An 8,639-nucleotide genomic window follows, 5' to 3' on the forward strand; every position below is an offset into this window, starting at 1 on the left:
GATGTCCTCAAGGGTCTTCCCCAGTTTTTTTTCTATTAGCTTCAGAGTGTCTGGCTTTATGTGGAGGTCCTTGATCCATTTGGATTTGAGCTTAGTACAAGGAGACAAGGATGGATCAATTCGCATTCTTCTGCATGCTGACCTCCAGTTGAACCAGCACCATTTGTTGAAAAGGCTATCTTTTTTCCATTGGATGTTTTCAGCCTCTTTGTCGAGGATCAAGTGGCCATAGGTGTGTGGGTTCATTTCTGGATCTTCAATCCTGTTCCATTGATCCTCCTGTCTGTCACTGTACCAATACCATGCAGTTTTTAACACTATTGCTCTGTAGTATTGCTTGAGGTCGGGGATACTGATTCCCCCAGATTTCCTTTTGTTGCTGAGAATAGTTTTAGCTATCCTGGGTTTTTTGTTGTTCCAGATGAATTTGATAATTGCTCTTTCTAGCTCTGTGAAGAATTGAGTTGGGATTTTGATGGGTATTGCATTGAATCTGTATAGTGCTTTAGGCAAAATGGCCATTTTAACTATATTGATTCTGCCGATCCATGAGCATGGGAGGTTTTCCCATTTTTTGAGGTCTTCTTCCATTTCCTTCTTCAGAGTCTTGAAGTTCTTGTCATACAGATCTTTCACATGTTTGGTAAGAGTCACCCCAAGATACTTTATACTGTTTGTGGCTATTGTGAAGGGGGTCATTTCCCTAATTTCTTTCTCAGCCTGCTTATCCTTTGAGTATAGGAAGGCCACTGATTTGCTTGAGTTGACTTTATAACCTGCCACTTTGCTGAAGTTGTTTATCAGCTGTAGGAGTTCTCTAGTGGAGTTCTTTGGGTCACTTAGGTAGACGATCATGTCGTCTGCAAATAATGATAGTTTGACTTCTTCCTTTCCAATTTGTATCCCTTTGACCTCCTTATGTTGTCGAATTGCCCGAGCTAGTACCTCAAGTACAATATTGAAAAGATAAGGAGAAAGGGGGCAGCCTTGTCTGGTCCCTGATTTCAGTGGGATTGCTTCAAGTTTCTCTCCATTTAGTTTGATGCTGGCTACCGGTTTGCTGTATATTGCTTTTACTATGTTTAGGTATGGGCCTTGAATTCCTGTTCTCTCCAAGACTTTAAGCATGAAGGGATGCTGAATTTTGTCAAATGCTTTTTCAGCATCCAATGAAATGACCATGTGGTTTTGTTCTTTGAGTTTGTTTATGTAGTGGATTGTATTGATGGATTTCCGTATATTGAACCAACCCTGCATTCCCGGGATAAAGCCTACTTGATCATGGTGGATGATCGTTTTGATGTGTTCTTGGATTCGGTTGGCAAGAATTTTATTGAGTATTTTTGCATCGATGTTCATAAGGGAAATTGGTCTGAAGTTCTCTTTCTTTGTTGGATCTTTGTGTGGCTTTGGTATCAGCGTAATTGTGGCTTCGTAGAAGGAATTGGGTAGTGTTCCTTCTGTTTCTATTTTGTGGAATAGTTTGAAGAGTATTGGTGTTAACTCTTCTTTGAAGGTCTGGTAGAATTCTGCACTGAAGCCATCTGGTCCTGTGCTTTTTTTGGTTGGAAGACTTTCTATGACTCCTTCTATTTCTTTAGGCCTTATGGGACTGTTTAGATGGTCTAGTTGGTCCTGATTTAATTTTGGTATTTGGTATCTGTCAAGGAAATTGTCCATTTCCTCCAGATTCTCCAGTTGTGTTGAGTATAGGCTCTTGTAGTAGGATCTGATGATTTTTTGGATTTCCTCAGTTTCCGTTGTTATATCTCCCTTTTCATTTCTAAGTTTGTTAATTTGGATACTTTCTCTGTGCCCTTTGGTCATTCTGGCTAAGGGTTTATCTATCTTGTTGATTTTCTCAAAGAACCAGCTCCTGGTATTGTTGATTTTTTGTATGGTTCTCTTTGTTTCTACTTGATTGATTTCGGCCCTGAGTTTGATGATTTCCTGCCTTCTACTCCTCCTGGGCGAAATAGCTTCTTTTTGTTCCAGGGCTTTCAGGTGTGTCATTAAGCTGGTAATGTATGCTCTCTCCATTTTCTTTTTGGAGGCACTCAGGGCTATGAGTTTTCCTCTTAGCACTGCTTTCATTGTGTCCCATAGATTTGGGTATGTTGTGTTTTCATTTTCATTGTGTTCTAAAAAGTCTTTAATTTCTTTCTTTATTTCTTCCTTGACCAAGGTATCATTGAGTAGAGTATTGTTCAGTTTCCACGTGTATGTGGGCTTTCTGTTGTTTCTGTTGCTATTGAAGACCACTTTTACTCCATAGTGATCAGATAGGAGGCTCCTGTCTTACTCTTAACAAGAAGGGACTGTTAGGTGACTTCTCGGCTCATAAGGAAACCTGAGGCATGGTCTCCTCCACAGAGGAGTTTTTTCCTCTGGTGAGAAATGAGGTAAGAATCTAAGTGTTGGGCGGGGACACTAAGCATGCTATGCATCTCCCAGCTGCCATTCTGCTCAAAGGTTATCCCTGACAAACGTACACCAGGGGTCGAACAGGGACCATCAAGGGCCACCAAACGTGCCTCTTATGCACCCGTGGACTCTGTGGTGGGGGCTGCTGCTAAGAGCTGTGCTGCAGCATGGGTCACAGATTCTCTAAGTTATGGACTGGGACAGCTTCCATCCACGCCCAGCATTACTGGGGAACCAAAGATGAAGACCTGGGAATCTGACACAGGAAAACAGAGACTAAAAAGCCTGAAGGAGACTGTTTTGGGGGAAAGTCATCCCTAGGAGCTGAAGATCCTCTGCCACAGGTGCCTCTTCTCTGGCCAGACACTCCTCCCCCTTTCTCTCATCAAACCTCAAACCTGTTCTCTGACTTTAATTACATCTTCTTTCTTAGGTTTTTTTTTTTTTTTTTTTTTGGTTTTTTGAGACAGGGTTTCTCTGTGTAGCCCTGGCTGTCCTGGAACTCACTCTGTAGACCAGGCTGGCCTTGAACTCAGAAATTCAAGTGCTGGGATTAAAGGCATGCACCACCACCGTCCAGCATGACTTGCATTTTTAAAAATATACATGTATTGTATACCGGATTGAAACTAAATTGAACATGTAAACTTTAGTAGAGATTCAAACCTTGTTGAAATTGTCTAATTTGAAGAGTCCATCCATGCCCTCTCTCCAGAGATGTTAGTCTACAGAATTAATCTTCTAGATAAAAAAGTTTATGCATCAAAATGTTCACCATGATGTCTTGATTATGATCAATAATATGCTGAACAAGGGGAATTATTAGGAAATTTTAGTATGTCTACCTCATAGAAAGTTATGCAGGCATTTTAAATGTTTTTAGTGAGTAAAAGTTAAAAAAAAAAGTACAGTAATAATTAACTTATCACAGTTAAAGCCAAACACAAATAATGTTGTCAATGGTTGTCTTTACTTGGTAAGAGTATGCTATTTCTATTTCTATTTTTATACTTTCCAATTTATTCATAATTGTACAACAGAATTTTAAAGAGTGACTCTCATTAGAAGGGAAATATTTTGTTTTCACAGAATTTCTCTTCTGCATTTAGTTGATAATTCCTTTAGTGTCCAAAAGGATTCCATTTTTTTCTGCAAGGGTATTGAGGCAGAGGAAATGATAAGCATGAGCAGGAAAAACTCACTCTGATTATAAATATCTCTGCTAGTTCCACGGCTACCACATCAGAAACAGATCTCATGCCTGACATTCAAAGTTCTTCACAGCCCAGAGCCTAGCACATCTCAGCTGACCGTTTCTCTAGCTACAGAAATCAATCCAAACTTCAAATAGTCACTTAATTCACTTCTGTGCATGAAGTCGTCCCTGGCAGCCTGACCAACCACCGCACTTCTACGGGTTCCCTCTTCTCTTCAGGTGTTGTGGTGGTGCCTAAAGTTACATCACCTGACAACATTGAGCCCATTCTGTCATTCCATTCCTTATTTCTGAGTTAAGTCAATACCTCTCAGCTAGACCTGGAGTTTCTTGAAGTCATAAGTTTAGATGCTTTTCAGTAGTTACTGGTCAAATACAAACAAAGGCTGAGAGGAAGTAGAATTGGACAGCCGGCTCGCATTGTATTCATACCCACGGTGGTATTATCTAAATGAAGCCTGCTGTTTTAAAACCCTGCCTATGACGTCACTAGTAGGGCATGCACTTTCCATTTTCTGCTTTTGGGGCATTAATGGTCTGTTTCTGCTTATTCATTCATATCAGTTCTGAGGTCCCTCCTGGGATCAAACAGACTGGATTGCAATATGCCTCACCAAGGTGCAGAATATAAATAACAAATAGGTGACCTTCTAGAAATCTCAGGACCACACACAGTGTTGTCTGAACAACAAATATAAATCTCTGTCTCCATGTTATGACCTTACTTAGGCCATGGGCTTTAGTCTATTAATATCCCCTTCAACAATAACAACTCCAGATCAATTGGTCCAGTGCTTCAGAAGTGATGGGCTAACTGGCCGTGCTCTTGTATGCCATCAAATACTCTGCCAGGACTTGGAAATAAACACCATCTGTACATTAGCAACCTGACACCCGAGATATCAACAAGAGTCGCACATCTTAGGAGAAAAATCCATAAATCATAAATGAAAGCGCATCAAAGGACCTGCCAGAGGAGGGGGAGAAAGATCTGGTGTCCACTATTTTTGCAGAAGGAGCACACAAGGTCAGTATGACTGCTGATGAGCAGAGCATCAATTATCAAACTCCCTTCCCACTGGTCAGGTCTCCGTCTTACTATAGCATGTATTAAATAAAACTTACATGTTTTATTTAATAAGTAAAGCAAGCCCTTAAGAGTAAGTGCTTGTTCCTATGCTAGCACTTACTGGATGATCTCAAACCTTCTCTATAGTTTAGCTCCTTAACCTATAAACTGTCGCCTGCTATGCCAAGTCACAAATAGCATTACTTGAGTTTCAGCTTATCACCCTGGTGTGCAAGATTCAGTCTCACACCCTGCAAACGAGAGCACTGTTCTTCCTTTGAATGTTACCCAAAAATTAAAGAGTGAATTCCAGATTGCTGACTGTGATGCTAATTAATTCTCCCAAGACTCAAGCATTCAGCATGTATCACCACCCAGAATCAGGTTGGGCCTCTCTGGTTCGGGCCCAGCTCTCCGATAGAGGGTTGTCCAAATACACATTTTTGCTAGATGCTAATAAAATGGACGTTTTCTCACAGGATCGCTCCTGTGTGTGCAGGGTAATGTGCAGAAAGTTTACAGGTTGCTGTCGCTAGTGTTTGAGACGACTCCTATGAAAATTAATAGTGTACTTAATATCTAATAGTACATAAGTAGACCCAACACTGACTGATACAGTAGATGGTCCACAGATGTTGGAGTGAGGGAGACCTGGATTCAAATTCTTGTTCTGTGACCTTGAGACTGTAATTCAAGATCTCTGCCCCTCACTTTCCAGAACTGGCTCTGAGTTGATGCGATAATTTAGCTCGATTGCACACACACACACACACACACACACACACAAAACGTGCCCCAAAATATGTTATTATTCATTATACCTATGTATCTTTTCATTTCTTTTTTTAATCAGTCAAACCAATGCTGGATATAAGACAAATTCTACAAAAAAAAAAAAAAAAAATCAGTTTGGGGGATGTTTTGATATCCATCCAATAAAGTGGATGTCTAGTGGGATGAGAAGTGGAGAAAGGGAGATGTGTGTTTAAAGAGATCTCACTGACACACTTTCAAGAATACACAACATGCTCTGCTCAAGGAGGTTGACACTGGGACTGGGGACAGAATATCCTGACAGATCAACCCAGCTGGGGACTGGAAGCTCTGCCCCCTTCACCCTGCCAGAGCAGAGCAGGTCCAGAAACTGAAGCGGGACCCCACAAATAATCTGGTCCAGTCCTCTCCAAACCTCTGAGCGCCAATGATGCTGACTCATGAGCCTGGCAGCAGCCGCCCTCCTCACAGCTTCCACCCTGGCACTTCTCCAGGACAGGGACTGGAGGGAATGGGCGCCACGACCAGGGGTGTGGAGGAGAGGGGCGGGGGCAAGGGCAGGTACTCACAGCTGAGGCACCTCTCTGGCAGGATCCTGTGGCCGGTCCCTGGGTGGCCCGCACTCCCCGCTAGCGGCTGGCGGCTCCCCGGTCGGCCCACCCCGCGGGTCGTCCTGGGATCACCTCAGCTCGCCCACCGCCCGGGGCAGCCACGGTTCAGAGCTCAGAAGCTCGACCGGAGGAGCAGCTGGAGCAGCTGTCGTGCCCAAGGGGAGGGGGGGTGGTAGCTACCGATGGGCCAGACCATTTGCCCACTGCGCCCAGGGGTGCGCATCGTGCACGGAGGGACAAGCACCAGAACCTCGGGAGGGCTGGCGACTGGCAAGAGAAACCAAGGAAAAGGAGGGACCTCTGCCTGCAGCTCGCCCTGAGAGCTAGGGACCTCCCGGACCCGTGGCTTCTCATCTAGGTGTGCAGAAGAATGCGCTGGACTTTCCAGGGCACCCCTCACCCCGCCTTATTCTTGGTCCCGCTCAGGGAGCGTTCAGAACGCCTTAACAGAGGACCTAGCAACGCTAGCTCCAGGGTGCCGTCCCCTCCTAAGGGGATGCTAGGAGAGCTGGCCTGACACCTACCTGGCCACCTACCTTCTTCATCTTGTGACCTAGAGCTCCAGGTCCCAAGTCCACCACCTCAGCTTAACACAGAGGGGTGCCTTAGATCTCACAAAAGGGCTCTTCTGGTTTTTTGTTATTATTTAGCTATCTTTAGCTAATAATAAGAGGGTTTCAAAAGTCAACCTGAAAGTTAAACAGTAAGATCAAGTGAGCGCCTTTCCATCAGGATGTCTGAGGAGGTTAGAGCCGAGCCCGCTGACAAAATCTTAACACGGAAAGTGTAGATTGATGGGGTAGATACTTAGGACAGAGCTGTGAAAAAGCCCAGAAGAAATTCAAGAATAGTTGTGGTTTCTTGTTCATGAGTTCAGAGATTACTGTCTTTGTAACTCGGAAACAATCGTGATCTCACATGAGATGAACCTCACAGGACTGGGAAACGTTTATAAGCATGAAATTTCTTTGACTTTCATGGCCCCTGTCCCAGCCAGACTCACATCTGTTTCCAGAACAATGGTTAACAACCAACTGTATAGCTCTCCATCTAGAAGGAAATTGGCAGTTACCTATAAAATATGACTAGGGTGGGGTGCTTAGTGTACCCCAAATAAAATGAAATTTAACAACTTAAAGTTACTGTTTCTGGAATAAAGTAGTCCCTTGAATAGGCTAACATAAATGGAGCATTTACATGAATATTACAATGGAAGTATTTTCAGTTCTAGCCTTCACTAGCTACTTTACTCCTATTGAGATCAGGGGAAATGTTCCTGGTTTTTAGATGGGGTTTTAAATGATGCAAAACAGACACTGACATCTGGACTTAATACTGGGGGTGGGGGTCAGGTGGGGGAACACACTGTAAGCCTTAACATAGCTATCCCTGGGACCTGGGTGTGAGTTTGGCCTTTATGAAACTGGGTTTTATGATGGAGAAGAGATATTTGAGTATCTAAGATGGACGACACCCTGATGTAGCAAAGGGGACCAGGAAGGGGTGAATGGACTTTCCCAGAAGAGTTGGAGCATCAAGGTCAGAAGCTCAATGGAGCATCCTGTGAGGGCGAATGAGGATCATGCTGTCAATCTTATGCTATCATTACTTTGTGCCTACACCCCACACTACACGTAAATTTCAGGCCTCCATTCTTCCAAACTCAAGCAAGAAGAAGAGTCACTACCAACCTTGAAGCTCAAGGCAGTGTTTACAGGACTCAGGAACAGACGTTGTTTCTTTTCTGTATAGTGTGCTATTGGGATAAGGTAAGGTGAGGTTGATATTTGCACGTCAGCACAAGAATAACAGATATCCCTAGAGCCCCGCGTTGCTGGGGATCCCAGAGAGTGGTTCCCTAGAGAAGCCAACAGCTTCAACACAGGACCCATAGCCTCCGCCTCAGATATGTGCAGCTCTCTCCACGTTCAACTGTTTCCCCGTTAAAGGTAGCAGCAATAAGGATAGACAAGAATTCAAAGATGGCTAAAGATAGAAACGGATACAGAAAGAAGGGACACTGCTTATGAGTATCTAGGGACTTGATGGTCTTGTGTCATTGTAGACACCTATTTGTAAGTTGATGTTCTTAGCACATATGTTTCTGAATAAAGAAAAGAAATGTTTTATGACAACTTGGGAAGTGGTCAAAATGAAGGGGTTGGGGTGTAACAGAGTCTGCACCCTCTGTTCTCTTTCAGTGTCCCCAAACCTTAAGATATCGGAGGGCCATAAAGGAAAAATTCATTTTCTAAGATGACTATATAAGGTTTTGCATCTATGAACTACTTCTCTAATCCTCATGACAAAAGACAGGTCAGACGTGGGACAGAAAAGATTTTCCATGGTGAATGAAGCTTGGTTTACGGGAAGGATAGTTATGCAAGGTTGCTTTAAACTTTACTTCCAAGCCATTTGTGAAGGCAAATTCATTTGTTTTCACAAACAAGCACAGTCTAGGAATCTTTAAAACCATTGCCTTAAAACGATACTAAGAAAGGTAAAAAACGGCGTTTAGTGCCTTTGACAAAATTAAGTTGTGGTA

The 8,639-nt window shown here is 43.3% G+C and overlaps 1 protein-coding gene across 3 annotated transcripts in view; it reads right to left on the reverse strand.

Annotated features, from left to right (window-relative positions):
* Ttll7 (tubulin tyrosine ligase like 7) overlaps nt 1–6,241 on the reverse strand; it is a 135,715-nt gene extending 129,474 nt beyond the window's left edge. For all 3 annotated transcript variants that reach the window (XM_052178973.1, XM_052178974.1, XM_052178975.1), the window contains exon 1: nt 6,053–6,241. The gene's annotated coding sequence lies outside the window, so the exon portion shown is untranslated. The remainder of the gene's footprint in view (nt 1–6,052) is intronic.
* Between the last annotated feature and the right edge of the window lie 2,398 nt (nt 6,242–8,639).

Source organism: Apodemus sylvaticus, chromosome 4 (genome assembly GCF_947179515.1).
Source record: "Apodemus sylvaticus chromosome 4, mApoSyl1.1, whole genome shotgun sequence".
NCBI classification, from domain to species: domain Eukaryota; kingdom Metazoa; phylum Chordata; class Mammalia; order Rodentia; family Muridae; genus Apodemus; species Apodemus sylvaticus.